Below are 14,905 nucleotides of genomic sequence, written 5' to 3' on the forward strand. Positions count from 1 at the left end.
TTCTTTAAAAGCTGATGCAGTTTTTTGCTATGGAATCACTAGGATGATGGCAGTAAGAGTGGAAATAGAGTGGTATTTAATTGACAGGGTTTGGTTGAATGACTGATTGAATATGGAATGCACTAAGAGACTAAAAGTTATCATACAGGTTCAAATTTGGGTGACTGGGAGGATAGCAGTACCTTGACAAGTTAGTGCAAAAGTAGAAATAATTTCAGACCTGTCCAGTTTGACTACAAATTAATTTAGGTGTTGTAACACCTAAAAAAGACAATTTGATAGAATGATTAAGCGCATGGACTCTAGAACTTCAGTGTTTGAGTTTTAATTCTGGCTTCACATGGTAACTCTGTGACCTTAGGCAAATTATTTAAAGACTATGCCTTTTTTTTCATCACTCTAATGAGAATAAAAATAATATTAACCTTATGGAATCATTATGAGGAGCAAATGAATTAATATATACATAAAGTTCTTAGAACAGTGTGTGGTACATAGTAATCATTATGTGTTAGCTGTTGTTACTGTTGTCATTATTAGGTTATGTTTTCCAAAATAATATTGTGATTTGGGGATAAAATTTAGTGATATAAAAAGAATTTATTTCACTTAGAGCAATTCCAGGAGACTTTTCTTTCCTGCTCTCTATACCCTCTCAGATTTATAGAATCAAAGTATAGAAAGTTAATTGCACCGGTTTAATTATTAAATCATGTTAGTTTTAGAAGGGAAAGGTAGTGGAAGTGGGAGATGGAAAAAAGGTGTTTGAATATGTTTTATTACTGTAATTATAATTTTTTAATGCTTTTAATGCCATATTAAAGATGTTTATTTCCTACTTTTGTTATCCTTATCTGGACACTGTCTTAGCTCAATTAAATCCAAAGCTCAGATGTCAAATTTCATTTTTTTCTGCTAGACTTCATTCCATGACATTAATTTCAATGAATTTGTCTGTTATTTTTTATTATCCTGCACAGTTTTTGCTGACCTCTACCTTCTTATACTTCCTAGTGTTATCATGGCATCTGCAGGAAGCAGTTTGCTTTCTCAGAGGAACTTTAACCTAAAGACTTAACTGGAAAAGCTGTTTTTCAGAAATTACAGATGAAAGGGACAGTCTAAGGAAAACTACCAGACTGGAAGAATCCCCACAAATAAAAGGACTATCCATAGTTATTCTTAAATCTGCGGAATTCATATAGTTTTGGTTTGCTTTTCCCTGATTTCCCTCTACCCATCACTTTTATTTTTTTTATTTTTTTATTTTTTTACCCATCACTTTTAAATAAGCTATGCTATGTATACCCTTTTCTGTCCATTTCTTTTTTTTTAATTTTTTTAATTTTTATTTATTTATGATAGAGAGAGAGAGAGAGAGAGGCAGAGACATAGGCAGAGGGAGAAGCAGGCTCCATGCACCAGGAGCCCAATGTGGGATTCGATCCCGGATCTCCAGGATCGCGCTCTGGGCCAAAGGCAGGCGCCAAACCGCTGCGCCACCCAGGGATCCCTGTCCATTTCTTGTAAATGTTTAATGAGCCTGTCTGTTTAACTGCATGCCAGATGAATGTGTTTGAATATGGAATGTGCCTAGCAATTGGATACTGATAATTCATCTCTCAAAATTTGTTACTGTTTTATTTAATTTTTAAAAAATATTTAATGTCATTTAAAAAATAATGCTGTTCTCAGCTGCATTCTAATATCCTGACCAGAAGAGAATGCAATGCCGTTGTAGTTAATGCTTTGTCTAGTTGCGAGGAAGAATCTTGCTCAGATAGCTTTATACCCTGAGTTCTTATTTCTGGCAACTCTGCTTTGAGTGTTCAGCATTAGGGTGGGTCTTTTCATTCTTGGCTATGTATGTCTTTGTGAATTATATTCTTCCATTGCTCCCAAGGACAGAGGTTTAATTTTTTTTTCAGAGGTTTAATTTAGTTCCATTAATGATCATCAGCATTCGTTAGGCTTAGATTCAACTGCAAATAACAGAAAACCCACAAGAGTGCCTTCAGTGAGGTTAGGATGTGTTTTTCTTCCCTGTAAAATAAGGCAGTCTGGAAGTAGTAGATGGTTTGGTGCTGGTATAGCAATTTTGTGATTTCATTAAAGGCTCAGGCTCTAACTTTCTTTTCCTCCCTTTATGGGATGTTATCCTTACCTTCATGTTCTTATTCTAGGCAGAAAGAAGGGAAAGGGGGGGAGAAGATTAAAAATGTGACTGAGTCTTCTTCCTTCTAAGAAGAGCTTCCAAGAAGTGTACCCAGTGACTTCTACTTACATCTCCTAGCCTAGAACTAGTATGTAACAATACCTAATTACAAGAAAGGAAAAAAAAAATTAGTGGCCTTTATGTTTGTTTTAAAGTTGGGTGTATTGCCACTCCCAATAAAATCTCCTAGTAGGGGGAGAAGGGAATAATAGATACTGGATGGGCAGCTAGTTGTCTCTATCATATCCTCCAGTATAGAGTTCTTATAGGGCATCCTTCATCCACACACCCCTGGATAAATTATTTGTGGTTAGGAAATTAAGATTGGTTTCTCTTGAAGTTCTTGGCTTTGCAAGTCATAAAGAACTGCTTTGGGTTTTGTTGTTGTTGTTCTTGTTGTAAGTAAACTCTACCCTCAAACTGGGGCTCAAACTCATAACTTCAAGATCAGGAGTCACATGCTCTACCAACTGAGCCAGCCAGATGCCCCTGGTTTGCTTTTTAAGGAAGAGGCCCTTGGGTGGCTCAATTGGTTAAGTATCTGCCTTTGACTTGGGTCATGGTCTTGGGGTCCTGGGATGGAGCCCCACATTCGGCTTTCTGCTCAACAGGGATTCTGCTTCTCTCTCTTTCCCTCTCTCTTTGCCCCTCCCTTCCACTTGTTCTATCTCAAATAAATAAATAAATAAATAAATAAATATTTAAAAAAATAAGGGGTAGTATAACTGATAAGCACTATGAGGCAGCATGCCTTGTTTATTAGTAGAGTTATTTAGTTTGTTGTAGAAATAATGCATAACTCTGGACATATCCATTTATGTGGCAGCCAAAATACCAAAAAAAGATTGAAAATTGTTGTCTTCAAGGAACCGAACCTCATTTCTAATTCACAATTTTCGATCTTTCCGAATATGGTGATATTTTTCATTATATGTTCTATTAAAAGTGTACTTCTTAATTTCAGGGACAGTTCACTAGTGTTTATTTAGTAGCTTTGAGTATTTAGCCATTATTTGCCCTTCTCTCCTCACCTCAAAGTATTATGGGAAAAACCCATCGTTTTTGCTTATCCTCACATCCCCAATGTCAGGTATATATGAGGTAGTAAATAAATATTTGGTGAATAAATAATTAACTAAAGGAACAAGAATGGTAGCCTTCTGTTTGACTTTGAATAATCCCAGACTGAGAATATACTGTTTTAGAAATTCACCTTTTCAAGTTTTTTTTTTTATTATTATTATTTTTTTAATATTTTTTTTATTTATTTATGACAGTCACACAGAGAGAGAGAGAGAGGCAGAGACACAGGCAGAGGGAGAAGCAGGCTCCATGCACCGGGAGCCCGATGTGGGATTCGATCCCGGGTCTCCAGGATCGCGCCCTGGGCCAAAGGCAGGCGCCAAACCGCTGCGCCACCCAGGGATCCCCCTTTTCAAGTTTTAAACAGCTCTAGAGAGGCAACATAATAGAATAGAAATAATATGACTTTGGAGTCTTTAGCACAACAAACTTTTTGGTCCACTACTGTGCGCCAGGTACTACTTTCGATGCTGGAGTAGGAAAAAAAGTTAAATATGTACCCTTATCTCCAGGAAAGAGGGAGACAAACTTATAAATAGTACTTATTAAACTTACTGGGATATGTGCTATATGTATACACTAGGTTCTAAAGGTAGATCCTAAGTGGGTTAACCTAGGTTGGAACAGTGCATTTGAAGGGCACAGAGGCGTGGTCCAAGAAGACTGTTGAGAAGATGGAAGTAGCTATGTGGGTGACAGTTGGCCAGATAAGGTAAATGGGGATCATGTTCTGGATAGAGAGTAGCTGCTTCTGTGGGGTACAGATACAAGACATACAAAGAGTGGCAGAAGGTGTAGGAGCCAACTAATGGAGAACTTAGATTTTTTATCCAGAATACCATTAAAGACATTTTCAAAACAGCTTTTTGCTCTCTGATGAAAAGGGAAGCATATTTTTTTTTTTATCTTGTAGAAGATCTCAGAAAGACATCAAAGTGTATAAAGAATACAATAGGGAACCCTGGGTGGCTCAGCGGTTTGACGCCTGCCTTTGGCCCAGGGTCCGATCCTGGAGTCTCCAGATCGAGTCCCGCATCGGGCTCCCGGCATGGAGCCAGCTTCTCCCTCTGCCTGTGTCTCTGCCTCTCTCTCTCTCTCTCTCTCATAAATAAATAAATCTTTAAAAAGAAAAAAAAAAAGAATACAATCACTTGTATTCTCTTCAACTAGATATATAACCAGTCTTAACATTTTGGTACATATACTGCTGTAATTCCTCAGTTTTTCTCCCTCTGTCTTCCCTCCTCTTCCCTTTTCCTTCTTCTCCCTTTTCTCCTTTGTTCTTTTACCCTTCTCTGGCCAGATCTTGTTGGCCTATATGGCAACTAAATGAAGGACTCACTGAAAAGAGAGGTTAAGGTATAGAAAGAGGCAAGGTTTTGTCTTGAAGTCATTTTCTGAAATATGATGAAAGAGGCATTGTTTGGGGGGATGGAGAGTTTGAATTTGGTTATTAGATATGTTTAAAAAATATATTCAGCTCACCTAGAAGCGGCTTCTCGCACTCCTTCTGGAAACTCTGTCAGGTTCAGCCTCCTCGCCTCCACTCCAGCCTCCACCATGTCCATCAGGGTGACCCAGAAATTCTGCAAGGTGTCCACCTCCAGCCCCCAGGCCTTCAGCAGCCACTCCTGCATGAGCGGGCCCGACTCCCACATCAGCTCCTCTGCCTTCTCCCGGGTGGGCAGCAGCAGCGGCAGCTTCCAGGGTGGCCTGAACAGCAGCATGAGTGTGGTTGGGGGCTACGGTGGGCCCGGGGGTGGGGGACATCACGGCCGTCTCAGTGAACCAGAGCCTGCTGAGCCCCCTTAAGCTGGAGGAGGACCCCAACATCCAGGCGGTGCACACCCAGGAGAAGGAGTAGATCAACAGCCTCAACAACAAGTTTGCCTCCTTCATCAACAAGTTCAGACACCTGGAGCAGCAGAACAAAATCCTGGAGACCAAGTGGGGCCTTCTGCAGCAGCAGAAAACCGCTCGGAGCAACATAGACAACATGTTTGAGAGCTACATCAACAACCTCCGGAGGCAGCTGGACACCCCGGGGCAGGAGAAGCTGAAGCTGGAAGTGGAGCTTGGCAATATGCAGGGGCTCGTGGAGGACTTGAAGAATAAATACGAGGATGAGATCAAATTGTGTGGAGACATGGAGAATGAATTTGTCCTCATCAAGAAGGATGTGGATGAAGCTTACATGAACAAGATAGAACTGGAGTCCCACCTGGAAGGGCTGACCGAAGAGATCAACTTCTTACGGCAGCTGTATGAAGAGGAGATCCATGAGCTGCAGTCCCAGATCTCGGACATGTCCGTGGTGCTGTCCATGGACAACAGCTGCTCCCTGGACCTGGACGGCATCATTGCCAAGGTCAAGGCCCAGTACGAGGACATTGCCAACCGCAGCCGGGTGGAGGCCGAGACCATGTACCAGATCAAGTACAAGGAGCTGCAGACATTGGCTGGGAAGCACGGGGATGACCTCCTTTGCACGAAGACTGAGATTTCTGAGATGAACCGGAGCATCAGCCGCCTCCAGGCTGAGATCGAGACTCTCAAAAACCAGAGGGCTGCACTGGAGGCCACCATTGCCAATGCCAAGCAGCGCGGGGAGCTGGCCATCAAGGATGCCAATGCCAAGGTCCTGGCCGAGCTGGAGGCCGCCCTGCAGCGAGCCAAGCAGGACATGGTCCAGCAGCTGCGTGAGTACCAGGAGCTCATGAACGTCAAGCTGGCCCTGGACATCGAGATCGCCACCTACCACAAGCTGCTGGAGGGCGAGGAGATGCAGAACATCTGGCTGGAGTCTGGGATGCAGAACATGAGCATCCATACGAAGACAACCAGCGGCTACTCCGGTGGCCTGAACTTGGCCTATGGGGGCCTCACAAGCCCTGGCCTCAACTATGGCCAGAGCTCCTTCCAGTCCAGCTTTGGCCCTGGCGGTTCCTTCAGTCGCAGCAGCTCCTCCAAGGCTGTGGTTGTGAAGAAGATCGAGACTCGTGATGGGAAGCTGGTGTCTGAGTCGTCTGACGTCCTGCCCAAGTGAACAGCCACAGTGGGCCCTCCCAGCCTCTTTGTTCTTGTGGCCCCATGAAGCCTTTGAGGGAAGGAGCTGTGCAGGGGAGCCTTGTGTACAAGAGACCCACGTAAGGCTCAGCCCTGGTCCCCAGCCTACCCTTAGGGGGAGTCTATTGCCCTGGATACCCCTTCTTGTCCATGCCCCCAACCGAAAGCCGATTCAAGTGTCTTTTCCCAAATAAAGCCGCTGCCAGTCTCCCCTCGCCAAAAAAAAATCTTCATAAACACCTATAGTGCTTAGTATGTCTCTAGTTCTATTTTAAGAGCTTTACAAAATTACATATTTAAATCTCATGACCTTACAAAGTATTAATTATTTCCATTTTATAGATGAGGAAGTTGAGGCATGAAGAGGTCACACAGTTTGTTCAAGGTCTATGTTAGCTGTAACTGTGGTAGACCCTGGAATCCCGGTTCTGGATTTTAAGTCATGGCAGTTTGGCTCCAGTGTTCATGCTCTTTACACTATACTCTCAAGTTGAAGCTGAAACTATTTAGATGAGTATAAGGGAATACTGGGGTTTTTTTTTGGGAATCAGTTTTTTAACATTAAAAAGCCTACTTTCCAATCATTTAGGTTTGGCTTTATTTTTATTTTTATTTTTTAAGCTTTGGTGAATTGAAAGGTCAACTCTATATAGAAATAGGTTTTATCTAGCAACCTGTGATACTTAGTTACTTTCCATAAAGTAAACGATCTGTTAGCATGACAATTTGGATCTTTTTAAAGATATAAAAAGTTTAATTGCTTGGCAGTTTTCCCTATTTCTAACTGTTCCTGTAATATGAAAACACTGGTAGAAGTAGAAAATAAAATTAAGAAGACATTTGAAAAGATTCTCTATTTTAAAATAAGATGGAATTGAAAATTATCAGAAATGCAAAAGATATTTAGCTATTTAACATGATATATGTGGTTTTATACATATATATACACACACACACACACACACTTTAAGATATATATCACCATTCTTCTGAAGTAGAAATAAAATGAAATTTTAACAAAAGAACACATAGAATTTCTAGACTATAAAGATATATTTAATTTTTTTGGCATTGCCCCAAAGTCTCATTTTATATCTCACCTTGAAAAATTCAAATATATGGGGACAGGATATATTTTAGCATGGTATTGCAACTTTTCTTTCTTTTTTTTCCTTTAAGATTTTATTTATTTATTCATGAGAGGCACAGAAAGGCAGAGACATAGGCAGAGGGAGAAGCAGGCTTCCTGTGGGGAACCCGATGCAGTACTTGATCCCACAGCCCCAAGATCACAACCTGAGCCAAAGGCAGGTGCTCAACCACTGAGCCACCCAGGCGTCCCTATTGCAGCTTTTCTTGAACCAAGAACACTTTATATATTTTTAGACTCTAAGTTTTATTTTTCCTTTTTGAAATGTTATCTATTAGCAGAACATGGCAATGGTGTTACAAAATTTAATGTCTCTAGAAACGACTTCTATGTTCTAACAGTTGAATATTCTATTTTGAGGGAAAATAAATTATGGATTAAGTGGGACCAAAGTATAAAACAAATTTCTTCTGAGTGATAGTGAAACATTTACTGAATTATAACTATTAGCAAAAATAAAGTTGACTAGCCATTTATTTTCCATGTGAACAACATTGTAGCTCACTGCTGTTTATTACAATTAAAAAGTAAGTCTGGTTAGTTAAACACCAAATCTGGATATATAGAGAAAAAATAGTTATTCAAAGAGCTTTCAATAATAAAATAGGAAGTCAGAATTTTGCAGTTTTTTTTGGAGTCAGAAGGTGGGTAACTTCCATTTTTAACTTAAATCAGTTTCTGGGTTTATTACCACCTGTTCTAAAAGGCTACATTGTAGATGCATGGGTGAAGTAGAAATAGATCAGCCCTCACCAAGCTTTGAATTATTTTAACTCCTGATTGGATTAAGGTTATCTGTTCTTTCTAGAGCCTATAGGCTAGCTGCTGCCTGCTAAAAGAAAACATAAATTCACTTTGGAGGAAGATAAAATTATTTAAACTTTTTTTTAAAAAACATACAATATTCAGCATTCAGTTGAAAGTAATCAGACATCAAGGAGACAAGACAATGGGATAAAAAAAAACTAAGATGCAAGGGCAGCCCTGGTGGCTCAGTGGTTTAGCACCGCCTTCAGCCCAGGGCCTGATCGTGGAGACCCGGGATCTAGTTCCATGTGGGCTCCCTGCATGGAACCTGCGTCTCCCTCTGCCTGTGTCTCTCATGAATAAATAGATAAAATCTTAAAAAAAAAAAAAACAAAAAAAACTAAGATAGAATAGACAACAGAAACAGACTTACAAGGGATAGTGGCATTCAGACAAGACTGTTTTTGATATGTTTAAGGAAAATAGAAGATTAACATTTTGCCAGAGTATTGGTAACTAAGAAAAGAGCTAAACTAAATTCAAGAACTGAAAAAATACAGTAACTGAAATAAGTATCCAGAAGATTGACTTGATAGCGTACTAGGAGTTGCTTGAGCTAGAATTAGTAAACTGGGAGATAGGTCAGAAACTGTCTTTCAAGCTATATCATGATGAAGGCAAAAAAAAAAAAAAAAGGATAAAAATTACAGAAATGAGAAGATAAAATGAACCAATGTGTAAAATATCCTAAGGAATCTCCAAACAATAGCAGAACCAATAAATGAATTCAGGGAGTTTGTAAAATTTAAGCTCAATGTGTAAAAATTACTTTTGAATATTTATTTGCAATGAACTATTGGAATTCAAATTCATATGGAAATGTGAAAGAACTAGAATAGGAAAAATAACTATGACAATAAGAGCAAAGTTGAAACACTTAAACTAATTGACTTGAAGGCATATTATTAAAGTACATTAATTGACTCCATTAATACTGGAGTCAGTATAGTTAATAAAATAATATTAATTCCATCAATAGAACAGAAAAGAGCATCTAAATATAAATACACACACACACAGACACAAAACTGATTTTTTTAGCAAGGTTAGAAAGATAGTTCAGTGGAAAAAAAGAATAACATTTTCAATAAATGATGCCAAAACAATTGTGTAATTCATTAACAAATGAACCTCCATTCACAACTTAAGATCTCCAAATAGATATTGATGTAAATGTAAAATCTGAAACTAAAACCTTTTCCTTGATAGTCCATCAAGTCCATCAATTTTATTAATTCTGTTGATTTTTTCAGTTAGCCAGCTTCTGGTTTCCTTGATTTTCTTTTTTGCTTTTCTGTTATTAATTTCATTGATTGCTTTCTCATCCTTATTATTTTCCTTCTTTTGCTTACTTTGGGCTTGATACGTTCTTGTGTTTTGATTTTTTTTTCTCCAAATTCCAGACTTCCCTCTTAATTTCTTATGGTGGAGGTTGAAGTCATTGATCTGAGACTTTAATTTTCTTCTAATAAAAAATATTTAGTACTATAAATTAATCCCAAAGCATTGCCTTAACTGCGTCTCACAAACTTTAATAAATTATGTTTTCATTTTAATTCAGTTTAAACTATTTTTTAACTTCCCTTTTAAATTATTCTTTGACCCACAGGTTATTTAGAATTGTGTTTCTTACTGTTTGAGGATTTTGTAGATAATCTCGCTTTTATTAGTTTTTAATTTAATTCCATTGTGGTCATAGAATGTGGTTTATGTGATCCAAATAATTTCCAATTTAGTGAATGATTTTTTCATGGCCCAGAATATGGTCTGTCTTGGCTTTTACTATTTAATATTTGAGGTTCTTTTTTTTTTTTTTTTTTTTTTTTAATTTTATTTATTTATGATAGGCACACAGTGAGAGAGAGAGGCAGAGACATAGGCAGAGGGAGAAGCAGGCTCCATGCACTGGGAGCCTGACGTGGGATTCGATCCCGGGTCTCCAGGATCACGCCCTGGGCCAAAGGCAGGCGCCAAACCGCTGCGCCACCCAGGGATCCCAATATTTGAGGTTCTTAAATCTTTCTTCTTGGTAATTGCAACAATTTCCCATATAGTCTTACTTCTTAATCACTGCTTACACTTCACTGTTTCTAGAGTTATTATTCTTTTATTCCTGAATACTAATCTGATTCTGACATTCTTTTTCCGAAAGTTCTGGTGATGTCCCATTATCTACAGGATCATTCTCTTTAGAGACCCCCCGGGTGGCTCAGCGGTTGGGTTGCTGCCTTTAGCTCAGGTCATGATCCTGGGATGTGGAATCGAGTTCCACATTGGGCTCCTGCAAAGAGCCTGCTTCTCCCTTTGCCTATGTCGCTGCCCCTCTCTCTATCTTTGTGTCTCTCATGAATAAATAAATCTTTTTTTTTTTTTAAAGAATCATTCTTATTGGAGGATTATCTTCAATCATCATCAAGTTATTCTAAGAAAGCCTCATCTAGTATTACTATCCTTTTCAGCCTCTTTTCATATATTCTGTATTCCAACCATGTTAAACTGATTTTCTTTTCCAAAAATTCATTATGGAGTGCATTTCCTACATCTGTACCTTTGATCAAGTTATTCATTTCTTTTGGAATCCCTATGTCTTCCCTTCTTACTTTATATTTAACATTCATGCCAATTCTGTTCACCTATGGAATTTTCTTTCCTTTTTTTCAGCCAGAATCTACTGTGTCTTTGGTTCATTGTTTATACATATCTTAGAGTATGCTTTGACTTGAGATGCCATATTTATGTAGGCACTCAGTGTTTCTTCAGATCTCAATAGTGAGGAAATTAAGATAATTATAAGGGATTTTTCAAAATTAATAGAATTAATATCTTTAATTCTGCTCATGGACTGAGAGATTCAGTAAAGGTAAAAAATTTAAGTTCTACAAATGGAACAATGACCAATCAGGGAGTTTGACAGTACTACAGAAATTAATGAATTGCAAAAAGAAACTGAAAATACTTTATCAACTGCCATCTATAAAATTATGTGTTCCTATACTTAGTGAAGGTGATATGCAGTAATGTTGGTGATTAGTTGGAAAATAAAATTATGAATGATGTTGGTATTGTATACATTTATGACAGAGATAGATGGATCAAAATATGAACAGGAGGAGAAGTTGAAATGATCTCCAAAGCTAGAAATTCCTCATGGTAGCCAAAGCTATTCAGTCAATAATTTCATATTATGTTCAAAATTTAGTTTGGGTTATGATAAAGCAATAGAAAGAATAATATTTTTCTAAACAACCTAAAAATTTCACATTATAATAAAATGATCTACATTTATATTTCGGGTTAAAATGAAAATTCAGAAGTGTTCATCATTTTTTTTATTCCTTTCATTCACTAATTTATCTGCTAATTACCTGCTGTATACTTCATGATCTATAAAAAATTGTGTAAGAGTTGTTCTTATAGCTAAGAAAAGAAGCTCTGTGCAATAGTAACATTTGAGTATCATTTTACAGTTTTTAAAACACTTTCAGGTGTGCTGTTTCTTGGGAGGAAAGGAATCCTAGTGAAAGGTGTCATTGGTATATGAAATCTGTGGTCTTTTTTTTTTCTGGTCAATGGAAGGAAAGGGAGCTAGGTGAATAAACATGTGCTAAGTTTTTTTTGTTACCATTACAGAAGCTCTTTAGAACTGGATTACTTGGACTATAGACATTTTTAGAGTTATTAATTATGGTGTGTGTAGCATAGCTGAAAATAGACATTTTCAAATATTATTGAATCTTTTGAAGGTGAGATCATGTATATCAGAATCTAAGATTTGGCGGTAATATATATAAATGCATTCTCCTCCAAGGGAGATGTATGGCAACCTTTAGCATAGAAAACTGGGAGGAACCCTTTAGTTATCTAAGAGTCTTACAAGAAATGCTGACTGATGTTTCTATAATGATTTCACCCCAATTCCAGAAGGTATAAGTCATGTATGATTATGAATTTAACACATTAGGTAATTGCCCCAGTTCTGCCTTTATCCTTTTTTGGTTATTTATCCTCCCCATTCATGCCTGTTCTTGTTTTTACTTAGCAGTTGACGTTTTTACACTGACTTGGGGTAAAAAAAAAAAACCCAGCAAGAACTAAATGCCTCCATTTCATATCCGCCATATTTATAAATTTTTTTCTTTGAAGTGTTTGTTAAGCCTGATCTGTTTTATCTAGTTGCAAAATGTGGAACATTGCTTTACAGTAGAATTAAAATAGATGATCAATTATTTTCAAGGTGAAGCATTTCCAATTACACTGCTAAAAAATAGTTTGGATAGTTTTGTTCAGGAAAATATATTTAATTGTTTAAACAAAACAGGTAAATGTAGCTGATACTTAAATTTATTTTTTGAAACATTTTAAGCCATTTTAGTCAAATTAAAATAAATTTAAATGTTGAATTATTAAATTTACAGTTAAATACTCTCTTCCTGAAATAACTAATCATAATCTGTTGGTCTTTTTTTTTTTTTAAAGATTTTATTTATTCATTCACGAGAGACACAGAGAGAGAGAGAGGCAGAGACACAGGCAGAGGGAGAAGCAGGCTCCATGCAGGGAGCCCGACGTGGGACTCAATCCTGGGTCTCCAGAATCACACCCTGGGCTGAAGGCGGCGCTAAACTGCCGAGTCACCCGGGCTGCCCATCTGTTGGTCTTTTTTTTTTTTTTAATTTTTTTAATTTTTTATTTATTTATGATAGTCACAGAGAGAGAGAGAGAGAGGCAGAGACACAGGCAGAGGGAGAAGCAGGCTCCATGCACCGGGAGCCCGACGTGGGATTCGATCCCGGGTCTCCAGGATCGTGCCCCGGGCCAAAGGCAGGCGCCAAACCGCTGCGCCACCCAGGGATCCCTCTGTTGGTCTTTTTTAAAAAAAATTATTTAATTTTATTCATGAGAGACAGACACACAGAGAGAGGCAGAGACATAGGCAGAGGGAGAAGCAGGCTCCCTGTAGGGATCCTGATGCAGAACTCGATACCAGGACTCAGGGTCATGACCTGAGCTGAAGGCAGACGTTCAACTACTCAGCCACCCAGGTTCCCCTAATCTGTTTCCTTATTCCTCTATGCTGATATTTGTTTAGAGAATGAGAATAGTGTTTTGCCCCTGCACTATCAGAATTCCTGATCTATAGACTCTATGACCATAATAAAATGCTTAATTTCGCTACTGTGTTTTGGGATAATTTATTATGCAGCAAGAGTGATTGAAAGATAAGTGAAATTTGATTATGCTAAAGAGAAAAGGCTCTTTACTGCTCTAACAAAAGTTCTGAGATAGGATGTTAAATTGCCTGAAGCTTAGTATTTATTTTGGATTTGAAGGGATATTAGTTCATAACAGAAGAGAAAGCTGCAAAAGATAGTAGGGGCCAGTTTGTGGCTTTTAACACTTCATTAATGGGTTTAAACTTTTTTCTGTGTGTAATGGGAACATGAAGTTTTTTGAGTATAAAAGATTATAGAAAATGACAATGGAACTCTTACATAGTTCCAACATCTTAGAATGTGTCTCAGGTTCATTTATTCTTATATGTTTATTCAGCAAACATTTGTCATACTTAAACTTTTGGCCAGAAGCATAGTTTTGATTTTTTTTTTTTTAACTACAAAGCCTTATTTACTATTTTTATGACATATACAGTCAGAATAAGGGTCTGGTAAGAAAGCTAGTCATGACTTTTTTTTATGGTTCTAAGTAGGGCACTAAAAATTATCCTGGCTATGCATATATATTAAGTAGTTATAATGATAATGCAGAGTCTGATTATGGTAGAAAAGACTTGAAGGTTAAATCAAGTTCAGAAAATAGTGGTGATACAAATCTCTGTGAATTTGTTAACTCTCACTTATGGATATTTATGAAAAAGCCTCTGGGAATTTGATGGGGATTGCATTGAATCTGTAGTTCAGTCTTGGGGGAGAATTGACATCTTAACAGTATCATTCTACTAATTCATGAATCCAGAATTTCTCTCCATTTATTTAGGTCTTCTGTAATTTCTTTCATCGGTGATTTGTAGTTATCTTGCAGCCTTGCTAAAATCATTTATTCTATGAGTTTATGTTCAGTTTTCTTAGTGCTTTTATTTTCAATTATTTTTTAGAAAAAAAGTTTTTTTTTGTTTGAAAAAGAATTCATTTATTTTTGAGACAGAGAGAGCACAAGCAGGAGGGAGGAGTCCTCAGGAGGGAGGAGTTCTCAGCAGGGAGCCCGATGTGGGGCTTGATTCCAGGAATCTGGAATCATGACCTGAGCCTAACGCAGATGCTTAACCTGCTGAGCCACTCAGCTTCCTCTAGAAAATATTCTTGAACTTTTACAGCATGATAACACATTTGTGATGGTACTATCTCAGTCACTATGACTTTGTAAAATTCTTTTTATTGTAATATTTTATGCACAAAGTAAGAAAATGTTTTTAAGTCTTTGTTTTTATCTAGCTTATATTTATTATTATTTTCTACCAGTTGGGGTTCCAGAACATTTTGTCAGCATCTTTCATTGCATATTGTTTCACATGGGATTCTGTCATAGGATTCAGCAAATTTCTACTTGTTATGCCTTTCTTTGGTCTC

General features: G+C 37.7%; 1 protein-coding gene and 1 pseudogene across 3 annotated transcripts in view; both read left to right on the forward strand.

Moving 5' to 3' along the window:
* Positions 1 to 14,905, forward strand: part of SBF2 (SET binding factor 2) — a 453,884-nt gene that overhangs the window by 105,189 nt on the left and 333,790 nt on the right. The gene's annotated exons all lie outside the window — the stretch shown is intronic.
* Positions 4,859 to 6,359, forward strand: LOC140614803 (keratin, type II cytoskeletal 8 pseudogene; annotated as a pseudogene).

The sequence above is a fragment of the Canis lupus genome, chromosome 23, assembly GCF_048164855.1.
Source record: "Canis lupus baileyi chromosome 23, mCanLup2.hap1, whole genome shotgun sequence".
Taxonomy (NCBI): Eukaryota; Metazoa; Chordata; class Mammalia; order Carnivora; family Canidae; genus Canis; species Canis lupus.